Below are 21,435 nucleotides of genomic sequence, written 5' to 3' on the forward strand. Positions count from 1 at the left end.
GATCAGACAGGTTTAGCTAGATGAGATCCGGTCACCATGCTAGCATCTCGATGGTAGCCAATTAATGGCTCGTTAACTGGTTAGTTTGCATGAGGCCACCCAAGGTTACAAGACTAGCAAATCTGCTGAAAAGGAGATTTTGCCATTGGCTGTTTCATGGGCTTTTCGCTCTTTTGTCTGAGACAGAGGTCCCTCGCCATGGTTTGATGCCCCTTCATACATGTCGGAGGGGGCGGACATTTTTCTACTTGACGTACGCCAGGTATTTTGTCTGGCAAGAGACATTTTTTCATCAACGGGGAGGGTGCTGTGGATTCCCCCCTTAGGTGGATTCCTGAGGGCTTTATCCCATTGGTGCCCCCCTTTTTACACGTCACTGCTCCAAACTGAGTTTCCACCTTAATTGGTGTTTTGGATGCACAATTAATATGTAAGCCTACTGTGTGAAAGATCTATACTGTATACACCTGAATATACTATTCATGCATACTGTGTGAAATAATTATGTACATCTTTCATCTAGCTTAAAGAATCTGCGTGCATTCAAGGACGAATAGATGAGTCAGTTGGTGTGTTGTCCAGAAATATTTGTTCTTCTTGCCAAACACAAGCCCATTAATTGTGCATGAATAAAAAATAGAGAGCAAAACAGCAGCCGAGCAGCAAACTGGCATGTGTGACTTGATTTAATATTCTCTGTGCTTTCAGCCCAAGCTGCTCAGCCTGTGCACTGTCTAGTCGACTCATGACAGCAAAGACTAATCTGGCTCATTAAAAAAGTAGTGAGCACTACTGTATATGCAAAACAAGTTTGGATGGAGTTAAGTATGCAAAGATGAAGGTGCTTTATTTAAGCCTCTTTAAGGTGCTGTGTCGTTTATATTTGGCCATCTTGAAAAGTTGCGCTGCCTTACGTATACCAAACACACTCAACAAAGAATGAAGCAGCTTTTGCACACAGGTTTCTTATTTGAGAATGTGTTGTATTCATAAAAAAAATATTCCCCTGAGAATTTATTGTCCGCCTGAAGTGTAAGTCGATCAACGTGAGTCAATCAATGTGCTAATGTTTCAGTGTGGGATTATGAACAGTTTTGTCTTGGGGCCTTTCACGTGGTAAGTGAGCCTAATATTTTTATATTAGTAAGACCAAAATAACCATTTCTAACAGCGCACAAGGCCTTTGAAACCAATTGAAAGCAGAGCGTTGGGAAAAAACTCAGGGGAAACGTTTTGGCAAAGTACTGAAATGCAGCTGCCCTCGCATAATGCACACACGCATTTCTGTCTCTCGTAACCGATCAGAACCCCCCCCCCCACCTCCTGTGGTGCGTACACAGCACACTGGATCAGGTGCTGTTGTCAGAACCAGAGCGTGCTCTCTGCTCTCCCGAGTGCAATCAGTAACCTGAGCTGCCTGCTTGAATAACTCAGTTACCCCTAAAGCTTGCTCACTACTGAAACATCGTTGCAAAGTGCTTAAAAGAACACTTTGTCCATGTTCGTATTATCGGCCCGTATTGATACTGACATTCTGCTGTCAAAGACACTTTCACTGACTTGAAGTTGCATACTGGTAAGAGGATATAAAAGGTGTCTGCGCTAAGACTTGTATTCATTATGTGTTACTAGAGTGTCACTCAATTTAGATGAGGCGATGTGAAGGCGCCGGCCGATGGAACATGACAGGCACTTCCGGAGCCTCCTTATTTAATTAGGAGAGACTCAAAAGTATATTGTCTCTCACTGTAGCTCAACTGAGCCACCACTCAATATTATTGACACATTTTTCTGACAAAAGAAAGTTCAGTCCATTACTACAAGCTGGGTTGTTTTTTCTGGCACCCGATCAAGTGTGCCAAGCCGATATTATGTAGGTCATGGGTCATCAACATGATGCCCGTGGGCGCCAGGTGGCCCCCAAGGACCACATGGGTAGCCGGTTCTAAAAGTAGCTCACCCATGATGGGACGTTGGCATTTTCAAGGAATGATATAGAAGTGATCATTCGAAAATGTAAACTGGCAGAGATTGATAGAAATAAAGTGTTGCGTATTGGTATTTATGTTACCTCAATATTGTGAGAAATCATTATGATCATTTTCTTAATGTCAGTGATTATTAATAACAACATCATGCTAACATGAATAAAGCTAATTTGTTTTGTTTTTCCACATTATTAGCCAAGAAGCAGCTCTTAGTTTCAAAATTGATTGAGCATTTGAAGAAAATGCACATGGCAGGAAATGACAAAAATAAACACGTATGTTGGCTGCGCTGTAATTTTATTACTGTATACACAACAGCTTTGACGTGACTTCGTAGGCTGATTCTTTTCCTGCGCTGTTTTCTTTTTACTCCCAAGTAAAAGGTGCATGCTTCTCCACTTTGTGATTGACAGGTGAACAGTCCAGGCTTCCTTCCTTTTACCTGGAGTTATCTGGGACAGGCTTGAGGCAATCTGAATATTGAGTGTAAATGGAGTATCCGAAAAGGTAATTTCAACCAGAATGATATCATGTCACTTTAGTATCGGTCAATGTTCTAAAATACTTTTTGGAGTTTGGGTTGTTAGGGTGAGACACAAGATGTACCAAGAAAACATTTGGAAAATTTCTCAATTTGACCTTTAGTTGCACTATGCATCAAAACTGATGAGGAAACTAAACAAAGGTGGCCTCTTAAATGTAACTTTAAAACCGGCCTTCGTTTTCTACGCCACTTATGGACACTCTTTTCTCAACGTTTGAGTTTTGCATTTTCCCCTCTCTTCTTAGATGATCTATGTACAATTTTGTATAGACAAGCGCTCTCTTCTTGAATGCTTAATGGTTAAATTCATGCAAATATTCATACCAGCACATCTCAGTGAATAAATAATTTACAGTACAAATGACAACATTATTCAGGAAAATGGAGATCAACTAGAAATTAAACAGGTTTAAAAATAGCCGAGATGAATAAGTAAACGTGTATGACAGAATGAAACTCAATGCTCAAATGTGACGTGTTAAAAGGGTGCGTTGCATGAACCACAGACGTCAACCAGGAGCGCCCTCTATGGACTGAGTGAAGCATTGCAGAGCGCAGCGCCTGCACCTCCCCTCAACCCTCCCCACTCCCACTCCGCGTGGAGCCGGAGCTGCATTCCTCCTCTCTCCAGTCACACGCAGGGAGCCACCGAAGAGAGAACCCCAGTCACCCCCGTGACCAGAGTGGAAATGTCCCCAAGTTTTGGAATTTAAACCATGGCGAGGATTCCTTCGCCGCGGATCACTTGACCGGTAAGTGGCGTGAAAACTCACGCGTGGGGATTGTTAGGGGAGCATTTTTTTTTTTTTTTGGTCACCGAAACCGGCTGCAGGATTGAGGTTATTCGGCTCTTGTGCAGCTCTGCTCGGCGCAGTTACTTGCTCGTATCCCCCAAACCCGCAAGGAGCAGCGTGCTTCTCCACGATCGGGTACTGTTTGAAATGCTGGGCGCGCCAGACCGAGCCAGGCGTGGAAATATACATGAGGTCCAACAGGCAGAGTCTTATTCGACAGGAGTTGGGAAAACCGACAGCAAAGCTTTGCAAACTTCTCCCGAAAGCTTCGGGTTGCGATCCAGTGTCGGAGGTAGAGAATATGATTGACTTTTGTGTCCTGTCAAAATGTTGCGATGGCACAACGAGAATGCACCCGGAGTGACGTTTGTTGACACCGAGCAGCTAGCCGCCTTGCTGGCTGTCGAAATTCCACCACCGGTGTTTGCACATCCTCATATTTGGTTTGACACTCGAAATCTGTCTGCAAACTCACTACTTTAATTTTTACGGTTGCAACACAAGTCTCCCCTGAAGACGGGTTGAAGTCCATTACTGGTTTTCTCCTGAGGGACGGGCCGGTGTTCCCTTAACCCAACCCCACCTACCCCCACCCAAAATCAATCCCCTTATTAGCTTTGAAATGATTACAATTGTGTTGGAGCGGCGTTAAAAGGGGGCGTTAATGCAATTTGTACGATTTGTCATTCGACAATAATTGAGAAGGCTGCGATCGGAGTCTGTGGGTGTGTGGATCGAGTGCGCAATGCTTGGCAGCTCAGACTCATTGCTCCGGGAGGTTCTCCTCATTCCTCTTCTATTCAAACAATAAAAGTATAATTGGACTTTGCAAGCAGACACATTTTTGAATTACTTTGAGCCTAATTAAAATTCAGTTTGGGTATCATTTTCTTTTGCGGTTTACCTGTAGCCAGAAATCACTGCAGCGTGCAAAGGTGCCTTTCAATGCATTTTGCGGGGTTTTGGCTAATTTAACGTTTGAAATGCTTAATCGTGATGCCGGTGTGAAGATTTATGCTCCGCACGTTAAGTTACTTAGAAGGGACATGGCCCGATCGTGCCCATGTTCAGTCATGATTATTGGCCCGATGCCACCGAGCACTCAATCGAACAGGTGGCAATACAAAACATGACAGTCTTTATTAAGTGTGGATGTCCACATCTCCAAAAATGTCCAACAATGAAATCATCAATTCGTCGTCGTCATCATCATCATCTTTGTTTGTTTTAACAATTGCATCACGTGCTCCTGCGGGTGGTAAATTCCCCACCCCTCATGGTTGCCTCCATTGATTGTGCACTGTCGTTATCCACAATCATAATCCAAATCAGCAACCTTGCATGACATTTACATGACTCCTGCACCCCAACCAGAAAATAACAAGCGGGTTGCCTTCATCTAGCCTAATTATGATACATATCTTCCCACAATAGAGCAGCAGTGTCATGAATTTTGCTGGCGCGTAAACTCAATCCGTGATGTCCAAACTTTGGAATTCTTGCTGACATGTGCACTTTGCACCCCCTGGCTCTTCTTTTGTTTGGTTGCGCGCCCCCGTCCCCTCCCCTCTCCATGCATTCCTTTGGAGTATTCAGTGAGCAGGATATTTAAGGTCCAATTAGATTGCTGATGGATGAGGAACCGTGCTTAGGTGAGAAATGACGGCGAGAAACAAGAAATAATTTATGTTTTCGGGTCGTGCTCTGCTGTGAATAATTGTTTTCATGTAGGCCTAATATTATGTACAGTGATCACACTTGCGGGGTTCTGTGTGTGTTATGAGCCTGTAAAAGTCTCCTCGTTCTTTTCCAGTGTGCGTAATTGAAACATTCTCATTCTCATCCAGTCGCCTTTCCCGTGCTGTTCTTCCGACCTCGCGCTTCCGCTCAGGATTTCTTCAAGTCTTCTTCCCCTCACGCTGGTGTTTTTCTCTCCGTGCGTCCTGTCAGGAGCGTCTGCCTCGTTCCTTTCACGCCGACGCGCGCACGCCTTTTTTCTTCTTTTTGCGCACTCCCTCGCTCCCTCCCTCCCTCCCTCCCTCCCTCGCTCCTTTGGTTTCTGCTCTTCCCACTCTGTCAAGTTACGCGCTGATTTCCCGACTCGCGCATGGGAGACGCAGTCATGCAGCCTCCCCTCTTGACTAGTTCACCTCATAGTCTAAAAAGTCCACCATGTCACCTTCACTGTTTTCTGGTGCACTTCTAGACGAAACTATGCTCTTGTTTGTCTCGCTACACGGAGAAACCTTGAGAAGGCTGATTTCATACCCAAGTATAAATCAATGTCAGGGTCAGCTCAGTTGAATGTAAAATATCTGCTCACGTCACAGGCGTTGGATCAATTTTGTGTTCAGGGTGGAAAAAAAAAAAACCTCTCCTTTTTGATTGTTGCCAGGTAAATTAGACACTGGGTAACTTCAGATCATTCAGTTAATACGTCATCGGTAATAAATGTACTTATATAAATGATGAATAAATAAATGAATACATGCACACATTCAACTCAAAATGTTAAATGTTTTCTTGGCTTTTAACATTGCAACGCTATTCAGCTGCAATTCCAGTTTAGATTTGCAGCAAAACGACTGGCCACTTTGCTTACTTCATGTGCTGGCCTCAAACTGATAACTGCTGAATCCCTCAAATTTAAGGTCCCAGTATTGTCCCGACCTTGTGTACCATCGATGTCCCCCACCCCCCTTGCCCCCATCTTGGTGTGTTTTCCTTGAGTCTCTGTGGGGTTGTTGTGTGGTACCCTGAGGCAAGAATCCATGCAGCAGCAATATTAAAACACACCAAGAGGGACTAGCAGCAAAGCTAAAGGCCCTGTTATACACACACACACAGAAACACACACACACAGCTCGCTTGGTGCTAACACAGCTCCAGTCGACAAGCCCCTAATATGAAATAAACTCACTCGCCAATACCTGGCGGGCCTGTCTTGACTGACTGTTCAAATAGGAATGACCTCCATTTGGACCAAATGAAGAGCTGGAATTGAGATTTGAGAGTCAGTGGGCGGCGCTCAAGTGCGAAATACTGGCACATTCCAAATCATATCTCAGTGTGAACACGCAGGTGGGCCCGCAGTATCAACCTTCGTCAGTGCCAATCAGAAACAAATTTAAAGGCTACCCGAGCTTTCAACACATTTTTCAAGGCTTAAACCCGGCGGTTTATTTTGTTCTTCACAAAATGCCCGAATGAAAGCGCGTGCACGGTTGGAGTTCCCGTATGGAGAATTGGAAACGAAAACAGTTAGTATTATTTGATCCTGTGACCTTTTTTCCAAAAGGTCCTTTGTTCAGTCAGTATAATAAGGACACGGCTCAAATATCAGCACCAGAGGAGGGCAGCTTTATTTTTTTCCCCCTCCTGTCTCAGACTCGGTCTTGCTCAGCCAAGTGAACTGTCTGTTATGTATAATTAATTTTCTCTCCTCTCCCAGTTTATTTTTATCATCCACTTTTAACCATTCCTTCAAAGGACCCCTTCCTCGCTTCCGTCCTCGGCGGTTCCTGCTGAAAGTGACAGCTGCTCGGCTAAGGGGGACGCTGTTTGAAGCAGATAGTAGAAAGGTCCCTCAACTCGAGATGATTTGGAACAGAAACATCTCTCTCTGCTCCGCTGACAGTATCAAAAAGGTGCCTGCTAATCTGGCTGCAAATTGAAAATAGCATCCAGCCCCACTCAAGTCTGCGTTGGCCTGTTGGGAACAGAATTTCCATGTTGAAAATGGTTGTTTGGTGGAAATTAAGTTTGTACCGTGAAGCAGGATAAGGATGCAACATCTATTAAGTCTGATAGACGGTTGCAAAGATTTTTCTGCTTCCCATTTTATTCGATTTTTTAAGGTGTGCTCTTTTCCATACCGATTACGATTATGGTCACGGATTGAGTTAAACTCATATCTCAAGACATCAGTGTGTTTTTGTTTAGTGGATTCTAATTCGAAACAGAGGCCTGCTCTTAGCGGGTCTGTTTGCTATCTCATCCTTTGACATGTCAACACCGAGATTTAGTCACAGTCCAAGTGACAATTGTGCCTGAAGGTGCAAAGAGTCAGTATTGACTCTGTTTCCTTTTGTGACCCGCTGGCCTCAAGTCCAAATCCCAGCGCCTCCTGCAGCTTGCGGGCGCAGCTTGACTGTGCGAGGCTCCCTCGCTTGCATGCTAACGCCCTCGTCAGCATTCTGTCCATCTCGCCAAACTCTGAGTCAGGCTGGCCGCTTTGGCACCCCCCCCCCCCTGCTTGCGAGTCACATCAAAACGTCTTCCCATATTTCATTTTCTCCACGGCTCGGGTGGGACCTTCCCATCGATCGTCAAGTCACAAGTCCTTCCAATAACAAACGCCGTGCTTGGTCATTTGTGTGGTTTTGATTATGTTAACGGTTTTATTTCTCATGTTGAGCTCCCACGGACAGTTTAGTTTTTTACTTTTGATGTTAAAAATAATACATAGAAGGCGTAATCAGGCTATGTTCTGCCTTTTCAGGTGGTCCTTTCCAAACACACCAAAATCTGCTGGTCTCGAGAAAACCTTGAATGGATGTCTGGACCCACCAGTCAAGCTCATTCGCGGAAAGTGTGCGTTTCTGATGCTAAGATATTCTGAATGTTCAGCGGAGGGAGCCTGCTGGTTATTTACTATGCTCACTAGAGTCTGTCTGCCTCTTTAGGCATGTTTGGCTTGTTAATGAGAATCACCATGCGAGCGTGCGTGCGGGAGAGTGAGCGAGAGAGGAAGAGGAGAAGGCGCAATCTGTGCATGTATTTGCATTGAGATAAGCAGCACGTCGTCGGTGTGCTCGCTGGAGGAAACGATACGGGATGCTATCCGAAAGTACACCGGGACTTGTGTGTGTAACGTAAGGCAACTATCACAGTGGAGGAGATGAAAAGGGAATCAGGTGCACGGCTATTTATCCTTGTGATTAATGTTAATCACAAGCAGCAACTCATAATTGCTCACTTGTGATTTTCTCTAGCCTTTTCTCTGTCTCTGCAGCTTTCCGCTCCATTTCTTTCAAATATCATCACCTTTCCTTGTTGCACACTCAAGCGGCTGGTTTCTGTGGGGTTTACCAGAGGAAATGTTCAATTATTCAGCTACCTCGTGCACGCTTTACTGTAGACGTAAGACTTATAGGAGGCGGGCCTTAAAACAAACGGCTTGACTGTGGAAAGCTAACCTATATATCTGCACCTTAGTGGACCTCTTAAAAGGATTTTTATCAGAAACTAGCCATCAAATATTGTCTGGTTTCACAAAAGGATTTAAGAATATAAAAACTGTATTCTTAAACCCTTTTGATGCTTTATCTTAGATGCTAGTTGGTTTACTCTATTTAGAATTGATTAGTCTATCTACAAAAGACTGTCTATTCATGAAGCCTTTTGTTGCATTATCTTAGTTGCTGGTTGGTTTACTCTTTTTAGAATCGATTATCCTATGGGTTATTCCATCGATTACTCAACTGTGACGGAGAGTCAATTTGTTCTGTGTTAATTCATTTGAAACCACTAATTTTACGCAGTGTTGTTAACTCTTGCGGCAGGCGGCTGCTCAACTCGTCGGTCTCATTCCCATCTAATAATAGTAAAACAGAAAACCATATTTTTTTCTCCCTTTTGTAGTCTTAAGTGAGCACACATTTTGGTGTCTTTATCTCATGAACATATCGTGGGCAACCCTTGCGCATAGTTCACAAGTTCTGAAGTTTCCCATGCTCCGGAGAGCCCGTGAAGGCAACGGGAGTAAGGATGATGTGAGGGGAGACTGACTCACTGTTAGCGACATTACACACCAGTTGGTGTTGTTGTCTTGTTGTGGTTAAAGTCAACTGCAATTCATTAAAATTACACATGCACTTACCCATAACTGCCCAGATGTTACCAAAGCAACATGTGCAACATGGGCCACACATCCTCCCCCTTCATTTATTTCTACAGCCTCTTTGTCAGCTTCTTCTTTTGTGCTCTTCTCAAAGGGTTAAGGAGGGAGAAATGATGAGTAGCCCGCCAAGTCGGGTCTTCTATTGCGCATTGGATGTCAACCAACATTTGGATTTCCGTGGCTATAAGTGACCTTCCAAAATAAAGTTAGAATCTTTCCATTCTTCTTCAACCAGGTCAATGCACCTTCCCCTCCCATCCAACACCATGCAGCAGAAATATTCCTTTCTCCTGCCTCTGTGGAAACATGCACGCTTGGACCATAAAACACATTCCCCTCCCTTTCCTTCCTTCTAAAGCTAGTTACGAAAAACCACACAGCGCCCCCGCCATGTTGTTTCAAACGCCGGTGACTGCTCAAGTCTCTTTTGGCAGACTTTGGTTGTCGCAATTCTACAACAGCGCAAGTCCCGGGGGAGCTTTTAAGTCCTCTATCCTTCCCTGACCCCCCGCCGAGGCGAGGCACGCAGAGCAGGAGGCTTCTGGGAATAAGTACTCCAGGCCAGACAATGGTGGACTGCTAGGATTGGGTGGGGGCATGGATTTTTAGCTAAAGAGCAGTGGGAGAAAGATGCCATAGATCTATAAGAAGGGTTGAGATAGAGGGGGTCAAAGGTTATACTGATCCCTTGTTTAAGGGTGGAATTCAACCACAGAGGTTTTATTGGCGGCCACGGGTGAGAAACGGAATAGTATTGTGGGGGTTGGGCCTTACTAGGAGGCACACATTAATGTCCTATTATGATTGTCAGCTGTGGCCTGGCTTTCCACACTAAGAGTCATTTGTGTCCCTCGGGCCAATAAACATTATCATTAAAACCAGTTCGAAGGATCTTCAAATGTTTCCCAGCATTTGTAAATCTGTGCCACCAAGTCCTTTGGTGATGGTGAATGAGCATGTGACAAAGCAGCCAGCGAGCACGGTGGCGGAATGCGCCAGCGATTGCCCTCTGAGGGCCACTGCATTCCAAATGAAATGGGCTGTGTAACTTGTGACTAGTGTGACGTGCTGATGCGTAGCGGCTGGGAGGAGTTTCCTCCTTTCTCGCCGTTCATCCTTCTCTCAGGACACCCCCCCTTGCATCACTAAGATGTATATTTTCCATGGTTTCCATCCCATGCAAAGGAATGTGTCCCGGGCTCCTTTCCTAACGCCCACTGTGACCTCACTTGGCTCCGTAAATAAATAAGTGACATGGTGTGCCAGCGGTGTGACTCGCTGACTTCCCTTTGACAGCTGCCCAACTGAAAACTCAGGCAAGACTAAATGTTGGTTGGCGCCATGACAAGACAGCGGTATTGTGTTTTGAACACACCCGTTTGCTCGTAAGTCACATGTCACCAAGCTTTGTGCCATAGTTTGTCCTCCCAAAACGAAATATGTAGCTTACCACAGCCATGCGAAACGACACACGCTCTGGCTTTTTATATCGAAGAGGCACACCTCATCCTGCCCTCGGAAATCAGTCAAAATTTGGCCGCAGTACAGGGACATTTGAACATCTCCCAGTTTGCCTGTAGGTGAATCGACATAAAAGCCTGGAGCATTTTTAGATTTGCGGATGGGCGGGAATGGGGAAATGTGAACAAAACGACGACGGAGACTGCACCTCGGCCAGGCACAGCTGCGCAAAACAGACAACAGAAGAGTGGGGGAGGGAACTTGGCACCATCGGCACACTCGGAGAGTCGGAGCAACAAGCCAATAATAATGTTGTGACGAAACGCGCTTGTGAGGAAGGTGGGGTGGGGAAAATAGAAGAAAAAGAGGGATGGCAAACAAATCAAAGTTGGAACTGATGCTTTATTTGTTTGATTTGGAGGGTTAACATTTTATCAGACCAGAAATTCACAGAAGGGGAGGTATAGACCCCAAATTCAAGATTTCAATAATTAAATGTAATTTAAAGGCTTAATTTTTATCACTAGATGACACATGTGTCAATGGAGTGCCTTTTTTTTTTCCCCTTCCTAAATGTGGTCACTCATCCATGGGTTAACGCTGCGCATTCCCACAAGAACACAATACCCATTGTGATCTCTGCTGGTGGCAGCAGCTTGATTGGTTTTTCTCCAGTATGAACCGCAGTCATGAACAGTTCCAGAATTCCAAATATCAGTACACATTTGGAGCGCTTTTACAAGGAAGAGAAGTCATATAATACCAAGTGGCTGAAAACAAACGAGCTTCATCCAATAAGGTTTTAGTTAGAAATGATTTCTTGCGGGCTCATTGTTGTATCCACACAATTCTTGTACTTCACGTAACTTGTTTACCAAATGGTGAGTTCCCGTTTTCCTTGGCTCCTTCACCTCCTTATCAGCCGGCCTGTCTCTTCCCCCCTCACGCTGTTACTCCGCTGTGGAGGATGTGATGAAAATGGCTGTTTAATCATGCAGAGAGGTCAACCAATCAAAGGGCCCGGCTGAGTGATTTAAGGGCCTATTCAGAGCACAGCTGGAGGAATAGGGAAAGGGAGAATGACACGGTTTGGGTTTTTGATTGCTGTATGGCACAGGTCGCCTCTCATCCACTTACCACCGCTTTTGTTTCACCAATAATGCTTTGCAATGGATTGATATTTAGACAGACAGATGGACGGGCAGAGGGGGTCGACAACGGATTGACACCCAGAGTAGCGAACCGAATGGCTGCTTATCCGACGTTTAACGTCAACGGCGTTCGTCTTATTTTTATCAGGTTTCTTCTCTTAACCACACAAATGCACTCGGATAATTACGATCTACATATTCGGGCTTTAAACAAGACCGTTCTTACCTGTATGTTAATAGTAGAGAATGACAGATGGTTGGCAAGAGCAAGGGAGGTTAGCATGGACAGAGATTATGATTTAGTTCTAAGTCCCTTTCAACCCCCCCCAATATCCATCTCATGATTTATCACATGGCTTGTCATTGACTTCACCTCTGCTTTAAACACACCGCAGCTCAGAAGATTTGGACAGTCTTTAGTTAAATAATGTCTCCAAACAATTACTTGATTGCGATTAATTTGATAATCGTTTTGTTGTCGATTAATTTTGACACCTCTATTGACAAACCTTGTCTAGAGTGGAATGGATAACCCATTCACATTAACAGCTCTTAGTGTTTTATGTCACACACAATGAATCCTTATTAATTATTAGTTCCCTAATCGAAATGTGAAAGTAGCTCACGAGCTGTAAAGTAGAGAAGAGTTTGAGATTACATCACTTTGAACAGCTGCAATATTCTGCAGCAGTAGTGAACGCGTCTTCCGTCTTTGTGTGACGGATACAGCCGCCGAGTTAGCATGAGTGGAGTACCACTCCAGGAGATAGCTGCCCTCTTGCTCTGTCTCTCTTACTGTGCCACCTGCCCCCCCTAAATTTCCCTGACCTTGCGTTGGCGTGTGCTGATGAGTACTGAGTGGATACACTCGTGAGTGGTGTGCACGCACTCGTGTGAGAGTTGGAAAAACGTGGGCGATCCATTTGTTGTGTAAATGCGAGCCGCTAATTGACTGCCAGCTTCTCCTTCAGTGGCTGAACCCTGCCCTCCGCTGTGTCCCGGGGATCTTGCCAGGGGAATGCATGCCCCCCTCCCCACACACGAACAGATTCAAAGCACCCTCCAGTTCTCCGCGTTCCTCTTTTGGAGCACGACTGGCACGGGGCCAGCACGAGGATGGTTGCACGGCGCACTCATCTGCTCCCTCTGTCTGGCTGTTGAACTTCTAACGAAAAGCTGCTCAGCTTTTGTGCATCATCACTCGCTGCTCTCTGACATTCTGGAGCACAATCAATTATTGCGTAAAATACAATGGCTGCTCTCTTTGCCGCTTTTGTGGTTGTTGTCATGGTCAGAATGTTTGATCTTCTTTCAGTCAAGCAGAGGATAAAAATTAACTAATCTGACCTGTTGCAGTCATCAGAATTAAGCTCGAGTCTATTTAAGGCGCAGTCTTGTAGCTTTGGTAGCCGGATCACCTTTAGCATCTGCTCTGATGGAACTGTTGGCCCAACAGTTAGTTGGCTAAAAGCCCAGATATCAGAATAAGACATCATAACAGTGCAACAATGAGGTGTTGATATTACTATTAAGGTAATCGTCCGGCCCATTTAATTCTCTGATATTAGCTCTTTATTTATTTTAATTTATTTGGTCAAATTTAGCTTTGTTCATTTTTTTTCTTCAGATTACAACATAAAAAAAATATTCAAAATGTTTTTGTAATGGTCAACTAACAACCATACTACCTTGAAAATAGCCAAACATTAATCATGGAACCAAAACAAAGTTCGACCTGGTTAGTGTTTGTATGCAACAATGCCGGGAAATACTGGGTGTTGTAAATTTAAGTTAAGCTTAGCTTCCCACATCTAGTTTTCTTGCGGTTGTCGTGGCCGCTTACAATCAGTGACCAGTCCAGGGTGTAGTTTGGAACCAATTTGTTGTGACTTGATTCTGGAAGACCAGACTAATTGTGGATGCTCCCTAGCAAGTCTGTCTGTGAGTCACTCAGAGAAGACATAGAATCTAATTTTGTACACAATGATGTTGAAGAAGTTGAAGAATGAAACGATTCTTAAACTGCAGTCAAAATTATAGCAGCCTAGAAAAGAAACAAACACACAAAGGAAGGATCAGACTTTCATTGTTCGGATTCTCCCAGGCTAGTCCATTGTTATGCCGAGGTAAACATTTGGGAACACAGAAAAGAACAAACAAACAAAATGACACACTCTGTTTAGACTGAAAATGAAAATGAGCAACTGTGTTTTGTATGCAATGCATCACCGTAGACGACAGTTCTTGAAATGACGGCAAAGTGGATGGCATTGTATTAATGCATAAATCTCCACAAAGGCTGTCAATCAAATTGCGCCATTCTGACATTGGCCGCTTGGCAGCAATCTGCTCTTTTTAAAATGTGCAATAAATTCCAATAGTATGAACTTAAATCTGGACAGTTGTGTCTGATGATAAGAGACAGAGTGAAGAGCAAGGGTTTAACATCAAGTGTGCTACTTTGGTCCCAGCGACAACAACAACAATGGGATTAGCTGGCACGCTAAATACGCGGGCCCCAGGCCAAGCCTCTTAACCTGTCACAATGCACGTTTGATATATTTTGATACACTCACCTGTGATTTCAAGGTGGGGTGGGACAAACCTTGGCTTCTTTTACTAAACTAAAATGAATAAATACATCTAATGTGAAAATGCCCCAAAATATAGCCAGACGAGTATTCAGTTTGTTTCTTGTGGTCAGCGTACCAAATTGTCTCGTAATCACAACATAATTTAGGCCTGCATAAAGTAAAGAGTAGCTGCTGGAAAAGGACTTTGGCTGAAACACAAATGATGCCGCACCCTTCTTCTCTTTTTCTTCGGTTTAGACAACAGAAACTTTCATGCAAAAATGTTAACGCTTGAAACGAAGTACTTCGAACATCATATGCATGCAGTCATAACAATATCTTGAATTGGACATATTTGGAATTGCATTGATTTCTTCGGTATGGTTTTCATCGCAAATTTTTGAGAGTTATCAATGACAACATTTCCCCAAACCTCAGCACGGTACAAAAAAAGTGGAGTCAGTGGCATGACGTTCAGGCCAGGATATGTCCGACTTTGTTTATCGCTGCAGTGCTTCATGAATCTGTAGACTTTATGTCTAATGTGTGATTTCCAGCTCAGCTCATCATTTTTACCACTTGCCTCAAGTAGGCGAGTATTGTCCCTAAGTCTGAAGATATATGAGGACGTGCTTCCGTTCTATTTTTATCTCGTGTTTATGTGCATTGGTCCAGTGGAGCAGTTAATTCCCAATGTTACCCAACAAGGTTGTTCGCCAGGTATATATACTATCCAAGACTTATTTGAAAAAGAGAGAAAGGAGATTGCTCTGAAGCATATTTGGCAAGGGAGTGTTAATCTATTGTGCAACATTTAGCAAATGAATGTCCTGTTTTGAGCTCCACTCTAATCCCCATGTCTGTGTCAGTTGCCAATAAAGCTTATTGAATCACTTGACTATGTGCTGCGGGAGGGAGGAAGCGGAGAGTGAGGATGTCAAATATGGGTGAAGAAAATAAAGTCACACAGACACAGAAAGAGCAAATTGCTCTTCCCGCTGCCTGCTGTTACAGCAGTGTTGCAGCCAGAAAGGCTGTGTTGACACTGAGTCAGCAGGACTTGAACTGGGGGGGCCTGGTCTGGAGCTGCAGGGTTGTCAGTAACATGTGCACATACAGGGATAGTGTCAGACATGTTGCCCTATTCTCCTCAGCCCTGTAGCACCGGCGCTAACTATAGCTACTCAGCCAAGCACTCTTAATTAGTAGCTGCTGCCGGCCGTGCTCCGGCGCCACTGTGGTAAAGACCCAGCCCCTGTGTGTTTGTGATGGGAGGCTTGTTTACGCTCTGTACCAGTGTCAATGTTGACAGTCAAAGCGTGATTCAGCTTTCATTTGTGGAGGCCACTTTTTCCCCCCCCTTCGATTGTAAATCGAAGGACATTTTCCGACTGTTGTTTGTCGGGTTAAACTCGCTGAAATGCGAGTCTGAAATGGGACGTCTGTAACAAGTTCCGTTCATTGAAAAAAAAGAAATTGTGTATTGAATTCACTCAAGTTAATTTCATCAAGTGATTGCACAATATATCTGGATCCAGACATTTTTTTAAATAAATGTGTAGTGACATTACAAAAAGTGTCTCTGGGATCCAGATGATTTATTTCGTGCAACCTTGATGAAATGAAATTGAGTAAAAGCCACAGAAACTTCTTTCAGTTTAGGTTCTGGGTTGTGTTTTCTTATTAAGGTTTGAGTGTGTGCGTATGTGTGCATCTGGAACTATTTTTCTTCCTCAACTACTTCTGGAGACATATTATGGCCCGTTCCTCAACCCCATGTTTTATGATACAAGGTTTTGGGGAGTGCTGATTTTGTGCTTGTCGCTATAGGATTTTCCCCAGAGGGCACCCTCTCAGATTTTGGAATAACGACCAACAGATCACCACGGCCAGAGCTCTGCCAAACGCAACCTAACTAACTGTGCCAGCAGACCACCACAGCCACTGATCTGCTAATCATGACTTGAGTAATTTTACCGCCAGACTGCCACAGCCACGGGGTCTGGAACCGCATGCAGCTGGAGAACAGACGTGATCGAACGGAAACAACAGTGCATGCGCACACGTGCACACTGTCGGCAATATGGCACCACGGTAACCCAGATTAGCTTTCAATGAGGCTTCATTTAGGCCACACAAAGTCACAATTGCTGGATGAGACCTTTCAGGAGCCATGACAACCGCTTCAAGAGGTTTTTTTTTTTGTTTGTGTGTTTGATGGACTTAGCAGTTGCGGTTGCTCTGCATAATCTCTTGATCTCGTTTAGTCTGGTTCTCATTTCCTTATCCCTCCTCCCCACTCGCTAATAAATCTGCTTAAAGAGGAGCTTGATTTTCAAGCGTGCCAATAAGTTTCTTTCCCTTAAATTCACACTTTGCTCTTCAAAAATACAAAATGAAAGATGATTCCCAATTTACACACGCAGGTTGGTTTGCTTTAAAGATGCTAATGTTGCCTTTTGGGTGAGCACGCTTACCCCCCCTTGACAAATCTCATGATGTTTTAACAAGGCAGATCAGACCACGGAAGCCATTCTGAAAAACATCAAGGGAAGGGTCAGATGACCCGCAGAGGAAAGTGGATTGCACTGCTGCAATGGAGACCGGTTTAGCATTCAATCCAATTACCAAGCAGTGGCTGTGAAATACGAGGTCAATGCTCATTTGTATCAATGACATTTTTGCTTTTTGTTTGTTTAATTCACTCTTTGTGTAGCCGATTCTTTTCTTTGCCAAGTTTACAGAAAAATGTCCTACTAAAGTCATGCATGACATTGGCGTATTATCACTGTTGAGTGGAAATCTCCTAAATCCAAATTTGGGTAATTTAATATGTTTTCACAATTTTTGGATTGCAGATCAAATTTCACTTTTTTTTTTTATCACCTCAGTCTAGATTACTGTTGGGGGCTCGGGAGAGTGGTTTCTCTTTGTTTTGAGTCATTTTTGTCATCAGAAAGTGAACTGCCTGTGTGCAACTTTAGTTTGTGGTTAACCCAAAAGCTATCGTTAGTGGCTTTTAGCCGTAGTAGGTCTCAGCTCAGTGTCATTTCGCTCTCCTCCTTTTCTTTTTTTTCCCCTCTCACTCATCTTCCTCAGCTACTAGCCATCTCTCCTTATCACTCTTCTACTCTGCTCACATTACTCCTACTGACATAGTTTTTGGTTTTGTCTCCGTTCTCAATCCACCTGCACAATGTAGTCCCACACAAAGTAGGACCTCTGAGGTTCCACTGGCACAAAGATAGCGACAAGATCTATGGACAGAGTTTTGTTTGACTCAGATTGGCTTGTTTTTCCCCCCACTCTTGAGCCACCCCATTTTCATTTGGCAAGACAAAATTGTCCAAATAAAAAAATTTAATAAATAAATCCAAATTGACCTATAGAGTCCGTTTGTGTTCAAATCCGGCTTCCCCCACCCTGTACGAGACTCACAATGGCGATGATGTTACTCGTCTTTCTGGACTGACCAGTAGTCCCGCTCCCTTCCTTTTGGGATTTGCTCCAAGAACAGGCAGGCGCATCTCAAAAGGTTGCCGTCGCTCCACGTCACACAAACGTGCTTAGTGACTTGACAGTGTTCTAATTTGCGCCATCCATTTAGAAAATTACTCTTGTCAATGACTTTAGAATCGAGACTTTTTTGACTGACAAGCTAAGAAGCGTCCACATTATGGACAAATGCGTACTTCTTCAAGTAGTCTCAAGTGGTCGAGCTATGTGACAGGCACTCAATTTCCTATTTGCTGTCGAGGGAAAAGCTAAACATGCACAGACTGTTTTGCGCTTATCTCTCTTCATTCCGTCCCGTTCTGCCTGGCTGGCTATCTGTAAAGGTATCGTTTGACTCTTCTCATCTTTCCCCCGCTTTCTTTTCCATTATTTTGCCTTTAATTTGCATCCCTTTTCCCTCTTGTCTCCTTGCTATTTTACTTTTTTTTTAACCCTCAGTTGTCATGAAACATGCAATTGAGTGAATCTCGATCTCGTTCATAAATGCACTAACATACCGTATTTTCTGGACTATAAGGCGCACCGGACTATAAGGCGCACCTTCAATGCATGGCCCATTTTAAAACTTTGTCCTTACATAAGGCGCACCGGACTATAAGGCGCACCATTAATGCATCATGTCAGATATTTAATCCAAATCAAATCATTCTCCGTTTTATCTTTTTAATTTCAACTTCAGACGCAACAAATTACTTTATAATCACAAAATAATGATCCATAGTCTTTTTGATTCATGATTCATAGTCTTCAGCGGGCCACTTATGATTGATTTCATGACACAATGCTTCGGGCCAGTTTAAATTTAGGTCCATGAATGGTCCATATAGTATAAGGCGCACCGGACTATAAGGTGCACTGTCGGCTTTTGAGAAAATCTTAGGTTTTTAGGTGCGCTTTATAGTCCTGAAAATATGGTAGTTTTGAACTGGGTCAAGTGTAGTTTCACTCACAGTTGACTTTTCATTCCAATAGTGTGGAATGGACTTCCACTCAGTGACCGTCAGCGTGGATGCAAGTGTGAACAATTGTCAGTCCATATATGCCCCGATCAATGCTGAGTGTGGTCTGCCTTTCGCACAGTCATCTGTGAGAGGCCCCAGCTTCCCCATGACCCTGAAAACGATAACCAATAACAAACGGATATACACTATGGATGGATTTTAAACTGTGCACATCAGTCGGGAAATATAGCGTGTGCCGCTTTTACACAAAACAAAGTTTTCCAGGCTTTCTGTATAAACTATACAGATTATAGTTGCGTTACTGGTTTTTCATTACAATGAGGCAGGGTTTTTATGAATACAAAAAAAAAATGCAATGAAGGATTCCGTTGTTCAGCTAGAGGAAATTAGTTGTAACGTGGTATGGTTTCTGTCTCTTTGAATATGCTTAATGAAAACAGACATATCACTTGCGACTGCAAATGAGAAGCTATGAGCCAGAGCAAGACATGGACATAATCCTTTTGTGGAATGTGTAGGTCAGCTAATGGCAAGCTACACCGTAAAAAAAGCTTTGAGTTTCAACTTCAGTGTGGTCCGAGAACAAGTTGACCGTGCAACCGCTACAGATGATTTTTGGCTCAAGTCTCGCACTCAATCTGACAAGGAGAGACGATATTTATAGCATCATTAAAATATCAGCATGGAAGGATTTTCTTAATGCCTTTCTCTTTGAAAGGACGCATTTATACCTGCTAGCTCATTGACAATGTTGTTTCAAAAAGTTGACCCTGATAAGCAGTATTACCAAAGAATGTGTTTTTCTTTAGCTCCAGACTAAAATCACACAGCATTTTTTTGCATGGTTGCGTGATAATAGATTTGTCCCATAGTCGCATCTTTATTTACGCTTAATTAAAATCTTAATATGCATCGTAATGTTCACTAACTAAACCTGCCACCAGGCATTTTCCGCCCTTTAACACCTATCCAACCAGTTTGGGAAGCTCAGACAATGACATTGTGGGAGGTATGAATAGCTTTTAGAAACGAAGCGCTTTGTGGTTGACCTTAATTGTGGCTAGCATTCTTCAATGTTGATTTAAGTAATCAGCTGTCTTGTTTGAAACGAAGCAACCATTCACACATGACAGGGGTGTGTTTGCATGCAGTTCCCACACTGGGTCTGTTTTTTTTTTTTTTTTTGGACAAAACTGTACCATGTATCGGTAATATCTTAGGGTTGCTCAAATTGAAGAAGTTTAACTGGATTGGGAAAAAACACAACTCTTGACAGTCCAGATAATTGCACGAGTTTATTGAGACAAAAAAATATTTCCCCAAATCATGTGGGCTTGTTTACATTGAGAAAGTTTGTCATGATTTGTCATCGGTACCGGTTCAGCTGGTTCTTTTAGCTGAACTTTTGTCTGTGCTACTCCTATTTAAATTGAATCAGGCTTGCTCCGGCCTTGACCTACATTCTCGCCACCTTCTTCACACACTGACACAGACGCACACATTCACACAGACGGAGGATTTATGACACAGAAAGAAAGACCCAGTCGAGAGAGATTACAGCGTAAACCGCTAATCTGACGCTGCTTTTATCGTTTTGTGTGGCGACTAAAACGTGGGCCGGCTTTATGCGGGTGTAGAATTGGCACAAACGGTTGTTGAAACAATTTCCGCATCATTCTTTTTTTCGCATTGCAATAGGTGGGAATGATTTTTTACAACTGTATTGTGTCCAAGAATAATACCTGAATTCTAAAAAAAATGTGAAAAAAACCAAATGTTTATTCTCCTATCTCATAAGATTATTTTTTGTTGTTGTTGTTGGTTTTACATTTGCATGGTGGATACAATCAAATGCTCTTGCGGGTCATATGTTTCTGGTTCGTAAGACCACCGCATTGACTTTAAACTATGTGTGACTCTTCACTCAGGATTCGATTCAATTCGATTCATACTGTGATGTCACCGATTCAATTTGATGTCACTATTTGACTGTTTTTGCTTTCATTAATGAATCCAAACAATCCGATTTACTGTAAGCTTCTATTTTATCGCAAACAAATTAAACTGAATGACATTAAACCTTAACATAAATTATTTGGATTGGCCTCACAAATCATACCAGAAATACTCGCCTCGCCCAGTTGTACTTGTGGTGGTGACGTTTTTTCCCGAGCTGTGGTTTCGTTGTAATGAGAAGGTATCACCTTTAATGTAAAGTGGTCACACGACAGAATCTTGTCGCGTCTCCAGTGTTCTTCACGGATGTTCAGTTGAGAATCTTTCATTATAGAGCCTCCCACAGCTCGAGTAGGTTGTGTTCCCGACATATCCCCCGCCTGTTGGTAAAATCCATAATGCGTCCAAACATCCGCTTTTAAAGTATGCAGCATCCTTAGCTGCTAGCTGGCAACTTCCACCCATCATTTTGTCCCATCACTTATGTGATGAATGATGTCAGTTCCATGAGACCAAAAGCTATAATCATCTGAATGAAACTATCATTGACAACTGGCACAGGCAGGACAGACCATAAGAATATTTATC

General features: G+C 43.4%; 1 protein-coding gene across 5 annotated transcripts in view; it reads left to right on the top strand.

Moving 5' to 3' along the window:
* Positions 1 to 3,133: 3,133 nt before the first annotated feature.
* The window catches only part of LOC119123531 (plexin-A1-like), a 117,540-nt gene continuing 99,238 nt past the window's right edge, over positions 3,134 to 21,435 (top strand). For 4 of the 5 annotated variants that reach the window (XM_037252704.1, XM_037252707.1, XM_037252706.1 and 1 more), the window contains exon 1: positions 3,134 to 3,284. The gene's annotated coding sequence lies outside the window, so the exon portion shown is untranslated. Of the gene's footprint in view, positions 3,285 to 7,827; positions 7,920 to 21,435 lie in introns of all 5 variants that reach the window. The other variant, XM_037252705.1, reaches the window with a different exon arrangement.

The sequence above is a fragment of the Syngnathus acus genome, chromosome 5 (genome assembly GCF_901709675.1).
Source record: "Syngnathus acus chromosome 5, fSynAcu1.2, whole genome shotgun sequence".
Lineage (NCBI taxonomy): Eukaryota > Metazoa > Chordata > Actinopteri > Syngnathiformes > Syngnathidae > Syngnathus > Syngnathus acus.